Source organism: Chiloscyllium plagiosum, chromosome 9 (genome assembly GCF_004010195.1).
Source record: "Chiloscyllium plagiosum isolate BGI_BamShark_2017 chromosome 9, ASM401019v2, whole genome shotgun sequence".
NCBI lineage: Eukaryota > Metazoa > Chordata > Chondrichthyes > Orectolobiformes > Hemiscylliidae > Chiloscyllium > Chiloscyllium plagiosum.
In genome coordinates, this window is record NC_057718.1 from 71179997 (window position 1) to 71195129 (window position 15133).

Sequence of the window (15133 nt, forward strand, 5' to 3'; positions counted from 1 at the left end):
AGTGATTCCCCTTGGAATGAAGAACGCACCAGCCACATTCCAAAGACTCTCAAACAGAGTTGTGGTTGGATTAACAAATTGTGCAGTTTATCTGGATGATGTAGTGATCATTAGTGAGTCATAGAAAGATCACATACTTAGAACACAGTTGGCAAAGCTCTTTGAAGGGTTAGATAGGGTGAACAATGAGAGCCTTTTTCCTCAGATGGTGATGGCCAGCACAAGGGGACATAACTTTAAACTGAGGGGTGACAGATATAGGACAGCCATCAGAGGTGGTTTCTTTACTCAGCGTAGTAGGGGCATGGAACGCCCTTCCTGCAACTCTGGTAGACTCATCAACTTTAAGAGAATTTAAATGGTCATTTGATAAACATATGGATGAAAATGGAATAGTGTCTGTTAGAAGTACTTCAGATTGGTTCTACAGGTTGGAGTAACGTCAAGGGCTGAAGGGCCTGTGCTGCACTGGAATGTTCTACATTCTATGTTCTAATTAGGAGAAGCAAAACTGGTAATAAACTTTAAGAAAATAGAAAATAGAATTCGCGGAAAGCAGAGGTGATATGCCTCGGACATAACTTCAGTGTAGGAAGGTTGACTTCAAGGAACACGAAGACGAAGACCATCAAGGAATTTCCACAACCATCCTCTAAGAAACAGGTGCTTCAAGTTTTGCAAATAAGCGGATTCTACTGTAAGATTATTCCAAACTTCAGCAGTGTGGTGGTGCCACTAACAGATTTACTGAAGAAGAACACAAACATTTGGTGGACATAACCATGCCAGAAGGCATCTGAGAATTTAAAACCAGTATTAATCACCGCACCAAGCTTTCTGAAACCCTTCAAAGTTGGAATCCATGCTAGTAATATAGGAGTTGGAGATGTACTGCTACAGAAAAATGATGATGGAATTAAATGGCCAATTTGATATTTTGCAAAGAAACTTAACACCCACCAGAGAAAATACATTACCATCGGAAAAGAATTATTACTTTTGGGACTGGCCTTACAACAACTTAAATGCTTATGTGACAAACAATGTGTCAGAGACAATTGTGTCCACGGAACACAATCCTTTTACATTCTTGGAAAGATTTAAAGACAAAAATATGAGACTATTTTGTTGCAATCTTATGTTACAGACTTTTAATTTACAAATTGTACATGCGCCAGGTTGTAAAAATGTGACAGATGCGTTATCGTGGATTTAAAGGGAAAAATGTAGGAACACGTGGCTGCAGGGCTGGTGTAAGAGGGAGAGCTTCAGATATGTGATTGATTGGGATACTTTCAAGGAAAGTAGTACGGGTTGCACCTGAACTGGAGGTGCACTAATATCCTGGACGGGAGGTTTGCTAGAGCTCTTCAGGAGGGTTTAAACTAGATTGGTAAGGGGTGGAACCTGAGCTACAGATCAGATGATGGAGTAGGTAGTGAATAGCCAGATATAGCATGCAGAGAGTCTATGAGGAAGGACAGGCACTTGATAGGGCAAAGGTGTAGTCAGTGTGATGGACTGAAGTGTGTATATTTTAATGCAAGTAGTATCAGGAATAAGGGTGACGAACTCAGAGCATGGGTCAGTACTTGGAACTATGATGGTGTGGCCATTACGAAGACTCAGATATCAAAGGGGCAGGAATGGTCATTGGCTATTCCAAGATTTAGATGTTTCAAAAGTGGGTGTCGTTAAAGTGGTGGAGGAGTGGCATTGCTAATCAGGGATACTATCACAGCTGTAGAAAGGGAGATTGTAGAGGCGGGTTTGCCTACAGAGTCAAAATGGGTGGACGTCAGAAATAGGAAAGAAGCAGTCACTTTATTGGGAGTTAACTGCAGTTGCCCCAATAGCAGCAGAGACATTGAGAAGCAGATCGGAAGGCAGATTTTGCAAAGGTGCAGAAGTAACAGAGTTGTTGTCATGGGTGACTTTAACTTCCCTAATATTGTTTGCAATCTACTTAGTTCAAATAGCTTGAATGGAGCAGTTTTTGTCAGCTGTGTCCAGGAAGGGTTCCTGACACATGTCTATCGGCCGACTAGAGGGGAGACCATATTGGATTTAGTGCTTGGCAATGAACTAGACTAGGTGTCAGATCTCTCGATGGGACAACATTTTGGTGACAGTAATCACAACTCCACGACCTTTACCTATATCCATGGAGAAGGACAGGAGCAAACTGTATGGGAAAATATTTAATTGGGGGGAGGGGGAACTACAATGCTATCAGGCAGGAACTGGGGCACCTAAATTGGGAACAGATGTTCTCAGGAAAATGCACAACAGAAATGTAGAGGTTGTTCAGGAAGCACCTGCTGATCGTCCTGTCCCAAGGAAGGGATGGTAGCTTTAAGGAACCTTGGGTGACAAGGAATGTAGAACATCTAGTCAAGAGAAAGAAAGAAACTTAAGGTTGAGGAGGCAAGGCTTTAGAAGGTTACAAAGGTCACCAGGAAGGAACTGAAGAACGGACTTAGGTGAGCTAGAAGGCGGCATGACAAAGCTTTAGTGGGTAGATTAAGGAAAACCCTAAGGCTTTCTCCACTTATGTGAGGAACAAGAGGATGGCCAGATTGAGGTGGGGCTAATCAAGGATAATGGAGGGAACTTGTGCCTGGAGTCGGAGGAAGTAGGGGATGTTCTCAATAATACTTTGCTTCAGTATTCACAACCGAGAGGGACTTTAATGTTTCGTGACAGCATGAACCACACTGATTTGCTTAACAGTTTGATGTTAGGAAGTAGGATGTGACGAAAATTTTGAAAAACACAAGGATAGATGAATCCCTTTGGCCAGATGTGGTTTACACTCGGTCACTACAGGGAGTGAAGGAAGAGATTGCTGCACCTTTGACGATGATCTTTGCATTCTCACCATAAACTGGAGTACTGCCAGTGGCAAATGTTATTCCCTTGTTCAAGAAAAGGATTCGGGATAATCCTGGGAATTACAGACCACTCAGTCTTATGTCATTGGTGGACAGATTGTTGGAGAGGATCCTGACAGACAGGATTTAGGATTATGCGAAAAACCATAGTTTGATTAGAGATAGTCAGCATGACTTTGAGAGGGACAGGTCGTGCCTCACAAACCTGATTCAATTCTTTGAGGATGTGACGAAACATGTTAATGAAGGTCGAACATTGGATGTGGTGCATGTGGATTTTAGCTAGGCGTTTGATAAGAGTCTCCATGGTAGGCTCATTCAAAAAATAAAGAGGCATGGGATATAGGGAAACCTGTCTGCCTGGATACAGAATTGGCTGGCCCATACAAGACAGAGGGTGATGGTTGATGGAAAGTATTCAGCCTGGAGCTCGGTGACCAGTGCTGTTCCACAGGGATCGGTTCTGGGATCTCTGCTCATTGTGATTTTTATAAATGACTTGGATGAGGAAGTGGAAGGGTGGGTTAGTAAATGTGATGATAATACAAAGGTTGGTGGAGTGGTGGATAGTGTGGAAAAACTGTTGTAGATTGCATCGGGACATTGACAGGATGCAGAACTGGGCTGAGAAGTGGCAGATGGTGTTCCACCCAGAAAAGTGTGAAGTCATTCACATTAGAAGGTCGAATTTGAATTCGGGTTAAAGGCAGGATTCTTGGCAGTGTGGAGGAACAGAAGGACCTTGGGGTCCATGTCCATAGATCCCTCAAAGTTGCCATCCAAGTTCATAGAGTTGTTAAGATGTATGGTGTGTTGGCTTTCATTAGCAGGAGGAATTGAGCTTAAGAGCTGCAAGGTAATGCTGCAGCTCAATAGAGCTCTGGTTAAACCACACTTAGAATATTTGTATTCAGTTCTGGTCACCTCATTATAGGAAGGATGTCAACCTAAAGGGTACAGAGGAGATCTACCAGGATACTCTCTGGAGTGGAGGGCATGTCCTGTGAATAATGGTTGAGGGAGCTAGGGCTTTTCTCATTGGAGCAAAGAAGGATGAGAGGCCACATGATAGAGGTGTACTAGATGAAGAGAGGCATAGATAGAGTGAATAGCCAAAGACTTTTTCCCATGGCAGAAATATCGATCATAAGGGGGGCACAGTGGCTCAGTGGTTAGCACTGCTGCCTCACAGCACCAGGGACCTGGGCTCAATTCCATCCTTAGGCGCCTGTCTGGAATTTGCACATTCTCCTTGTGTCTGTATGGGTTTCCCCCAGGTGCTGTGGTTTCCGCCCACAATCCAAAGATGTGCAAGTTAGATGAATTGGCTATGCCACATTGCCCATAATGTTCAGGGTTATGTGGGTTAGGTGTATTGGTCAGAGGTAAATGTCGGATAATAGGGGAGGGGAATGGGTCTAAGTGGGTTACTCTTCGGAGAGTTGGTGTGGACTTGTTGGGGTCGAAGGGCCTATTTCCACACTGTAGGGATTCTATGATAAAGGGACATACTTTAAAATAACTTGGGAAAGGATTAGGGGAGGTGTCAGAGGTAGGTTCTTTACACAGAGATTGGTGGGTGCGTGCAATGCACTGCAGCAGTGATAGTAGAGTCAGATATATTATGGACATTTAAGCAACTCTTGCATAGGCACATGGAAGTTAGTACAATGAAGGATATGGAGGTTAGTCTGATTTTGGAGTAAGGGCCTGTACTGTGCCGTACTGTTCTATGTTCTAGAAGACTTGACAGTGTTATACAGGTGTGCAGAAATTAATATGCAAAATATAAATTAGATTAATGACCTATGTCTTACATTGTAATGGGATTAAGAATTAGAAAACTGAATGAACCCATCTTTTCATTATGATTGTTTTTTTAAAGGGGCAGATGTTATGAAGTTGAAGGCATGCACTGTACCTTCAAGAGACAGAGAGAATGCTGTTATGAACTGAGAGATTACAAGCACATTTGTATATGACTAGATGGCAGTCCCAGAGTGTACTGAAAAACTGAAAATACGAAACATTTGGCCATAAAATGGATACCTGAGTTTTGGGTGCTGTTTTGACAACAATTCAAATTTAACCAGTTTAAATGATGCCCCAAGATAGTAAAATCCATTGAGTTTGAATTTATTATCTTACCAACATCCAACCAATGAGATGACCAAAGTATAAAATGCGAACCGTTTTGAAAATGGGTCAGAGAGCAACTTCCATCAAGACAGAAATGCACAGTGAGCTAACATCTTGCTCTCCAAGAAATTAGGAAACACTATCTATCAAAGGTTCCTTTTTATAAGAAACATACTTGTAGTAAAAAGAAAGACAATGACCTAGGGAGATCGTCAGCAGAAGAAGGAAGACATAGTAGACATCAGTGGTTGTGTGGTTTTGAAAATAAGTTGATGTAATTTTATTAAGTATCTTACTGGAACAGCACTGTGTTGTAGAGTTGGAGGCAGATTATAAGCAGTTAAGAGAAAGAGGGAGCTTAGAATTGTGAATAGTTGTTTAATATTCACTTTTAAGCGTTAAAAAATAAACTGACGTTACTTTCTTTAAATAGCAGACTTTGGAAGTTCTCTGTCACTCATATTTTAATAGATTATGAGACGAATTGAGCTTTTCTAGTCTAATTAACAGAAGGGCTCACCTCTGTGTTGTAACATTAAGGTGTGGTGCCCACATCTGCACTCAATAATCTAAAAGAGACATAACTCGGGTTTTATATAACAGCAGCATAACATCTACTTCTCAAAACTCCAGTCCTTTAGATGTGAAGATCAACACTCCATTAACCTTATTAACAACATTCTTTACCTGTTCATGGCATCTTAAAAGAATTTTATCTGAACTCCCAAGTCTCATTGGACATCCACTGTACTTTAACTTTGTGTCTTCATAATGTTATGGCCCAGATCAGACCCCAAAGTGTATTATGGAGATAGCCGACACATCTTTTAAAAGGCAAGGATAAGGTGCTATGTTTCAGACATGACTCGATTGGTCGACCATTAAGATTGAATCAAAATAAATTTGATTCTTACAACACATTTGAAATACAATGAAAAGAACTAGTGTAACTCCATTGAAATAACCCAAAAAAAAAAACCACTAATCACCAACTGTTCCAATATAGGCAGCATCCCATAAACACATCCTTGGTAAAGGCAATTCAGCCACATCATTATTAATCTCATGTGCTGTCACTCTCCAGTCCACTCAAAAGTAATAACTTGTGCCTTATAATTTTTAAGAGGAAGCTCCTCTGTCTAAGACTTCACTCTAGCTGCACAGAAGTCAAGCTTTCATCAAACTAACAAAACCTTGCCCCACTAACTGAAAGCAAAACAAAAGACTTCTGGGTCTCTGTGATTCTTGATTCATGATTCTTTGGTCTACAAAGGAAACACCCAGCGAGAACTCAAAGCTGTTTACCAACTGCTTGTCTGAAAGAGACATTTCTGCACCACTGTGATAATATCTCTCTGCAAGAATGCATCTCATTAAAATCCATCTGCAGAGTTTTGCCTATTCACCCAATATACCAATATCCTGTTATAATTTTATGCTGGTGTCAATACCATCCTCTTTGCTGCCCAATTTGATATTATCCAAGTTGTGAATAAATACTGAATATTGAGGCCACATCACAGATTCCTGCAATTTGAGTACTAATCTATTATTCCAAATCTGGTTCCTGCCATTCAACAAATTTCCTATCAATGTCAGTAATTTGCTATCAATTCTGTGGGCATACACCACAGCTAACAATGCAACATGCAGGACTTCAAAGATCTTCTGGAAGTCCATTAAAAACAACATTCATCAATTTGCCTCCATCCATCACCACCTCTTCGAAGAGCTCTATGGACGTTTGTCACGCATGATCTACCCTTCATAAAGCCATAGACCCAGCAGTCTTTGGCCCAAACTGGTCCATGCCGACTAAAATGTCCAACTACACTCCTCTCATTTCAATGCACCCGGCCCATATCCATTTAAACCTTTCCTGCCCATGCATTTAGCCAAATGCATTTTAAATGGTGTAAATGTACCCACCTCAACCACTTCCACTGACAGCTCATTCTGAAGGGACAAGATAGTAAGTGAGGTAGGAATTTAAGGAGGAGGTCCCCGAAAGTATAATATCTGGATTACTCCTGGTGCTACGAGCTAGCGAGGGTAGAAATAGGAGGATTGAGCAGATGAATGCATGGCTGAGGAGCTGATGTATGGGAGAAGGATTCACATTTTTGGATCATTGGAATCTCTCTTGGGGTAGAAGTGACCTGTACAAGAAGAACAGATTGCACTTGAATTGGAAGGAGACTAAGATACTAGCAGGAAGATTTGCTAGAGTTGCTCAGGAGGATTTAAACTAGTAAGGTGTGAGCTGCTCAGGATAATTTAAACTAGTAAGGTGGGGGAGTGGGACCCAGGGAGATAGTGAGGAAAGACATCAATCTGAAACTGGTACAGTTGCAAAAAGAAGTGAGTCAAACAAACAAACAAAAAGTCAGTGCAGGCAGGAAACAGAGCCAGAGAACAAGGTAGGACTGATAAATTAAACTGCATTTATTTCAATGCAACATGCCTAACATGGAAGGCAGATGAGCTCAGGGCATGGTTAGAAACATGGGACTGTGATATCATAGCAATTACAGAAACGTCAGGGATACAGGAAAGACAGAAAAGGAAGCAAGAGAGGAGGGTGAGTGGCATTTTTGATAAGGGATAGCATTACAGCTGTACTTGCATCATCAATAGTCACAGGTGTGCAGCTAGCTCTGGAGTACAACTCGCAGTACTATTGTTGAGTTGTCATCACGGATAGAAGTCTTTTCTGTGTGCAGTGCATTTAGTCATTTCTTGATAATAAGGTGGAGTTCAAGTTTGATGATGGGAACCTCAAAATAGACCAAGATGGATCATTCACTCAGCAAGTGTAGCTAAAGACATATGCAAATGCTTTAAGATTGTTGTTTGAAATGATACTTGGGACCTCACATCACTAAGCATGTGAACCTTTGTGAATTTTCACTCTCCATTTATTTGTTCATATGACTGGTTGTGGTAGGAATGCAGTTTTGATCTGAGCTGCTAGATGTGCAATTGCTAAGTTCTATCAATCCCATTTTGTGCTTTTTGGAATGCTCTGGTGTTACTTCTTCAGCTTGGCACCTTATTTTAGGTATGCCTGGTATTACGCCTGATATGCTATCCTGCAGCAGTGAAAAATGAAAAATGAACGAGTGAAAGAGAAAGTGAAAAATGTGTCAAATTTTGAGTTTGCACATTGCAGTTCAACGCAATTCTACTGCTACTACTAACACACAATGCCTCATGGTTTCCAAATTGAGGTGGCAGCTTGTAATGTCTCACATTTAACATGGTAGAAGTGCCATACAACATAATAGGCTCAGCATGAAACTTGGATTTTACCTCCACAAGAACTGTGTCATGATCATTCATAACAATATTGTCCAGGGACTGATACATTTATGACACAGAGACTGATTGGAGGCAGGTCAAGTAGGTTCTTGTTGGTTTCCTCACCAACTACTACATGTTCACTTGGGCAGAGATGTTCTCCAGGACTCAGCTAGCTGAGGCAGTAGTGGTGCTACTGAGCCACTCTTGCTGATGGGTATTGAAATGCTCTAATCAGAATGCATTGCACTTTTTCAAAAAAATCATTCATGGCATGTGACACTGCTGGCAAGCACAACATTTAATGCCATTCCTAACTGCTCTCAGGAAAATGACAGCTTCCAACGTTCTTAAGCTGTTGTCGTCCATAATGCGTAGATACTCTGACACTACTCATAGAAAGGAAGTTCCAGTTTTTCAGAAATAATAAATGCTGGAGATCAAAAAAAAAATGCTGGAAAAGCTCAGCAAGTCACACAGCTGTGGAGGGAAATCAGAGTTAACATTTCAGGTCCAGCGACCCTTCACATTTCCAGAAATAATTTCACTCCACCCAGAGTATAAAGCCGTAGCCTCCCCTTAAAAGATTAGTTTTGTACAGCAGTCACTGTTTTTCACCTTATTTTTACTTTTGTCCTTGCTCAAAAAGTGTTTCATCTCCTTTTTTCCCAGTTCTGATGCAAGTTCATTAAATTGACAAGTCTTTCTCTCTCTCTGGAGATTCTGTATTTCCTTTTATTTTCAGGATGTTGTTTTCAGATTGGTAGCACCTGCTTTTTGATTGGGAGGTTTTCAACTGCTCAGTTTTGATACAAAAGGAAGAAAACAGATTAGATCTAAGGAACTTTGAGCCAATGACGATGATGACTGTAATTAGGCAGATAATTGTAAATGGATTACGTGGCAAGAAAAGGTGAACTTCTGCTGGAGAGCTGCAAGTAACTTTGGAATTGTTCCTTTCATTATACATATCTACCAGAATCATAGTATTGACTTATGATGCATCTAATGGCAATGCTGGACCAGTCAGATACCAGTGTGAAACCTGGCATGATAGATCAGTTTCATTTTTGCAGGTGGTTACTGTGATGTCAGTCTCTCAACAGACACACAAGGCTGCAAATGTTCTTCAACAAAAGTTGAAAAAAATTAGAAAAATCTCAATATAAACAAAAAGATTTCAACCCGTTTCCACAACATACTTCTACAGATACTCAATCCTGAAGAAATATCTCCCCCATCTCAACTCTTTAATTTCTTCCTTAACTGGCACTTCGCAGTTCTAGGAGATGAGAGAAAAGTGAGGACTGCAGATGCTGGAGATCAGAGCTGAAAATGTGTTGCTGGAAAAGCGCAGCGTTCGAGGGATTTGACTGAGACAAGGTGGGGGGAGGGGAAATGAGGAAACTGGAGAAATCTGAGTTCATCCCTTGTGGTTGGAGGGTTCCTAGGCGGAAGATGAGGCGCTCTTCCTCCAGCCGTCGTGTTGCTATGGTCTGAGGCTAAGATAAAAGGTAGGGAGGAGGGACTTGGGGGAGGAGGCTAAGATAAAAGGTAGGGAGGAGGGACTTCGCAGTTCTATTGATTCAGTTTTATGGCTTCTTTCTAAGTTTTTACAGCAATCAACGATTTTTTAATTCTGATGACCTATAGCTCGTCAGTTCTAGAAAACTCCTCGACAAACAGTCACAGCTTGGAAGCTTCACAAACTAAAACCACTTCTGCTAAGGTGTCCTGAGCTAAATCTTGATTTTTCCTACACAATTCACAAACTGTTCTTCCTTGTGAATTGAACTCCTGATTCTCCAGAAATGAAGTCAAAACCAATCACAATCACCTCTGGTCTGTTTTGCCTTGGTCTGTTCTAAACTCAGCAGGATAAACATTAAATCCATTAACACCCTCATCCCGTGAATTAATTCAAAAAAGTACATGTGTCCTACTAAACATGATTGAATGAATGCCTTCCTGGAAAGTATGTCTTTTGCTCAACTCTTCAAAATTACTTTCTGGTCTCTTAGAAAAAAAAACTTTTAACTTCAAAGTAGAAGCCACACATCTACCTCTATTTCAAAAATCCAATCCTAAATGTTACTACATATATTACAATATTTTTGAACACATCAATTAAAGGTTTTTTTTAAAAGGCACATTTCAGTTTCCTTAATGTGGAAGTGACTCCTTCAATTAACAAGCGAATTATACATCAAGCAAACATTCATATTCAAAAATACAAATTTCTGGAAAAGAATTCAGCAGTCTGGCAGCATCTTTGGAGAGAAAGCAGAGTTTCGGATCCAGTGATCTTTCTTCAGAATAATTCACATTAGATGATTTTCACTTTTTTCGTTACAATAAAATTTTTACAAAGTAATTTCTCATTCTTCAGTGCTTTCTATCACTTGTTGGGGAACTTATCTTTCTTTTAAAAAGATTATCAGCCTGTATGGAATTGTTTCACTCACTATGATCCTCGGAACAGTACATACTATCAACTGCAGATGATAAAGTGACACAATTTGTTATTCAATTTTGAGATAAGTATTTACAGGGAACGAGTATTTCTGGTTCAGTTTTGTGCCATGTTGTAGCTTCCATGCCTCATTTAAAAAGCTCAAGTTAAAAAAAGCAAAAATGTTTCTCATTCCACTCTATATCATGACTATTTCATCTTCAGATAACTGCACAATTCTCTTTTGAAAATCATGATTGAATCTGCCTCCACATCACATACCAAGCAGTGTATTTCACCCCTCATTCCTGAGGAAGAGCTTATGCTCAAAACATTGACTCTCCAGCTACTCGGATGCTGCCGGACTTGCTGTGCTTTTCCAGCACCCCACTCTTCGAGTATATTTCAAATCCTAATTACTCAATGTCTAAAAATATTTATTCTAAAGTTTTGTTCTCTTCTTAAAACAGTGTCCACCGATTCATAACTCATCTTCACCCCGTCTATGCTATCCATTGTATTCAGCTGCAATCTAACCAGTGATTTCTTAAGCTTTAGTTATTCTCCTTGCTTTTACGTTCTAGTCCACTATTTATAAAGTCATCCACGTGCTTTTATCTCCCCAAATCACCTTACTAACTTGCCATATCATCTTTTACCATTATTCATTATTTAGTCAACTTTTGTATTATCTATAAATTCTACAATGTTGCATTACACACCCATGTTTAGAACATTTGTCATAACTATTAGAAAGTTATATCATACAAATGATTTTAAGTCAATGATTCTAGTTATTGACCAACCTGCCAGAAGAAATCATGCTCTATCAAACCTTACTCTATCAAAACTATGTCTTGAAAACATTTATTAGGTCACCTCTTACCTTATGGCTAAATCTTAAGATCTGAATGCTGTAGAGAAGTAGGTACTTATTTAACTTAAAACCTCTACAAATGAGACAGTCCTCCTAACCCACTGTCACAACTCTCCAAATACATCACTCTGAAATAGTCACCAACATTCTCTCAATTTTGCTTTTGTCTAAAAGGTCTTTGCAAGGCAGCAACTGCCAAAATTAAAAATGTAATCTGCATCTGCACACCAGCTGCTGTGCACTGAAAGTGGGAAGCATGTACAGCCATGCAGCTTAGAGGAGACATTGGTCACTATTACTGTCAGGTACCACATTGGGGAAAGAGCAATGAGAAGCACTGCTTTACATTTCTCTGAGGTTGATGCCTAAAATTTTCCATTGTATTCAGCTGCAGTCTAACCAGTGATTTCTTAAGCTTTAGTTATTCTCCTTGCTTTTACGTTCTAGTCCACTATTTATAAAGTCATCCACGTGCTTTTATCTCCCCCAAATCACCTTACTAACTTGCCATATCATCTTTTACCATTATTCATTATTTCGTCAACTTTTGTATTATCTATAAATTCTACAATGTTGCTTTACACACCCATGTTTAGAACATTTGTCATAACTATTAGAAAGTTAAAAATCACAACACCAGATTATAGGCCAACAGAATTAATTGAAAATACAAGCTCTTGGAGAGCTGCTCCTTCGTCAGGTAGCTGGCAGGGCAGGATGCATAGCACACACAATTTATAGTAAAAGATCAAATTGTCATACAACTGATGCAATGTATTAAACAAGCCTATATTGCTGTTAATTCTTTAATCACTTAGAATGGGGATGCAGGTTTCAATTAATACGTAAATCACAGAATTTCTTTCAACTCACTGCCCCAAGATAACTTAAGGTTTTATCAGTATATAAGAACAGAGACATCTCAGCTCAGACAATACATTGAAGGTGTGAGGTTAGAGCCTGCCCTATACTTCCAATCTTAAGTCAGACGGGTTTCATTTTTAAAGTAGGAATTTATAAAATGTCACATTGACTGACTGACTACAGATTATGTGTTTTTTGAACAAAGTAGAAGGTATGTGCAAATACAAATCTGCAAATTCACCCCACAGATTTGTGTGTGTGTGAGAGAGAGAGAGGAGGGAAAGGTATATTAGCTGGGTGAACACCAAGCATTAATAGCTATATGGGAATTATGATACTGTGTTGATAACAGAGACCTGGCTCAAAAATAGGCAAGACTGGGTACTAAATATTTGTGGATGCAAAGCATTCATAGAAGCAAAGAAGGAGGAATGTTGCCAGCATTGATCAAGGAGTATATTATGCTGCTGAAGAGAGTATTACCTGGAACAGCCACGAACATGAATCTATTTGTTTAGGTTGAAGGAACAACTGAGTGCCATTATACTACTGGATGTATTCTATTGATTAACTAGTGGAAAAAATACATATCAGGAAATTTGCTGAAAATGAGAGGAACAAGAACCACAGGCTCCCAACAGGGAGCTTCTATGATCCCAAAATAAACAGGGATAGCAACACCGAACAGGGCAGAAAGGGCACAAAGTTTAAAATATGTTCAAGAGAGTTGTCTTGGTCGATACATTCTTGACCAAAGTGGAAGGAGAACTAGGTGGAACTGGTTCTGGGAATCAGCATGATAACAAAGAGGCACCAGTTTAAAATTGAAATGTAGAAACATTTCTTCCCTCAAAGAATTCAATCTTTAGAATTCCTTGCCACAAAGAGCTGTGGTGGCAGAGTCCTTGTGTATATTTAAGACTGAGATAGACAGATTCTTGAAAAGGAGGGGAATCAAGAGTTATGGGGGAAAATACAGGAAACGTGGCCCAAGCAATGTCTGATCAGCCATCGAATGACAGAGCAGGTTTGAGGGGCCAAAAAGCCTACTCCTGTTTCTATTTCTTATGGTCTCAAGTGGATTAAAAGTGTAAGGACAATAAAATTTAGAGACTAGTGATTATAGATTGACTATTGAAAAAGACAAAGAGCAACTTACAGTAAAGATACTCTACTTGGGAGGACGAGTTTCAATTAATGCAGTCAGGTATATTGGCATCTGATACAGGCAGGCAAAAATACAATGGAGTACATAGGAAAGACAGACAAAATGGTCCGAGTGCAATCAACAAACATTTTAAGAAAGGGCATCCAGAGCTTGAGCCTCCTAGATGACAAAGATGGAGAGTAAGGTGAAGCAAAAAAAAAGGGCTGTATGGCATATGAAAGTACAAGTGAGACCAAGGCTGAATACAGAACAAAGAGCAAATGAACAAGGACATGAGACACAAAAGAGTGCGCACAAAAACAGATCAGAAGTAACAGAGAAATGCAAAAAATCTTCGACAAGCACAAAAATAGTTAAAATTGGTAATTAATAATAACGGTGGAGCTAATTGAAAAGCAAAAGGGTGGTTGATACATGGAGTAAATGAATCTGCCTTCAACAAAGAAAAATATTCTGCCAAAATATGCTCTGTTAAGCTGGTAATTGAAATCCTTGCTGGGTTAAAAATAAAAGTTTAAGAGAAAGTACTGGAAAAGCTAACTCTACTTACATTAGGTGTGTCACCAGGGTTAGCTGGGGGCTGAAAGAGATAAAGTGAGGAAACTACAGAGTTAGTGGATGTTCAAATCTCCTTCAGGCATAACATTAAAAGATTGGAGAATTGCTAATGTTAGACTCTTACTCAAGGGAGGAATGAGGATAAACAGGGCAATAGCAAGCTAGTTAATTTAACCTCAGTGGCAGGAAGGTTTTACAACATTAACCTGGGATAATTGGGTAGTCCTTTGCACAGTATGTTAAAGGCAAATAATCTTTCACTACATTCATCAAGTTTCTGAATAAGTTAACAGAGAGGCTTGATGAAGATAATGGCAGTGGCCATAAACTAGTGGAAATGCAAAAACCTTTTAATAAAATGTTATATAATTGGATTGACAGGAAAGTTAAGGCCCACCGAATAAAAGGGGTACTGCTGGTATGGATTTGAAATTTGCTGAGTGTCTTTGAATTGCCCTTGCAGAGAATCACAGTGGATTGGTGTACTGAATGGCCACTTTCTACCTTGTAACCATTCCATGATTCTATTCCACAACAATAAAAAAATAAGATGGATGACCCAGCATTGATCCATAGCAAAAATTAAAAAGACACACCCTACCCAATTGCGCATACAAATTCTCCTTGTAAGAAGTGGGAACTTGTTTAAAAATTTCAAGAACTGTCTCACACACAAGACAAACAGCTTGATAAAGTTGTGCATACCTTACAGCCAAGGTGCCAGACACTTCACAATCACGCTCCAAGAGTATGAAATAGTGCCTCTTAAGGCATACATAACCATTTGTCTCTCTCTTATGCAGAAAGATACCTATAGTCCTTGGTATGCTATGGTTAGCATACGAAGGGAGGGAGGGAGGAGGGGGGAAAAGGGAGAGAGA

General features: G+C 39.7%; 1 protein-coding gene across 6 annotated transcripts in view; it reads right to left on the bottom strand.

The window, feature by feature from the left end:
• The window catches only part of tmem181 (transmembrane protein 181), a 248170-nt gene that overhangs the window by 136335 nt on the left and 96702 nt on the right, over positions 1 to 15133 (bottom strand). Inside the window, exon 1 of one of the 6 annotated variants that reach the window (XM_043696184.1) lies at positions 14245 to 14262. The exons of the other annotated variants lie outside the window; for them this stretch is intronic. The gene's annotated coding sequence lies outside the window, so the exon portion shown is untranslated. Of the gene's footprint in view, positions 1 to 14244; positions 14263 to 15133 lie in introns of those variants that run through there. 6 annotated transcript variants of the gene reach the window in all.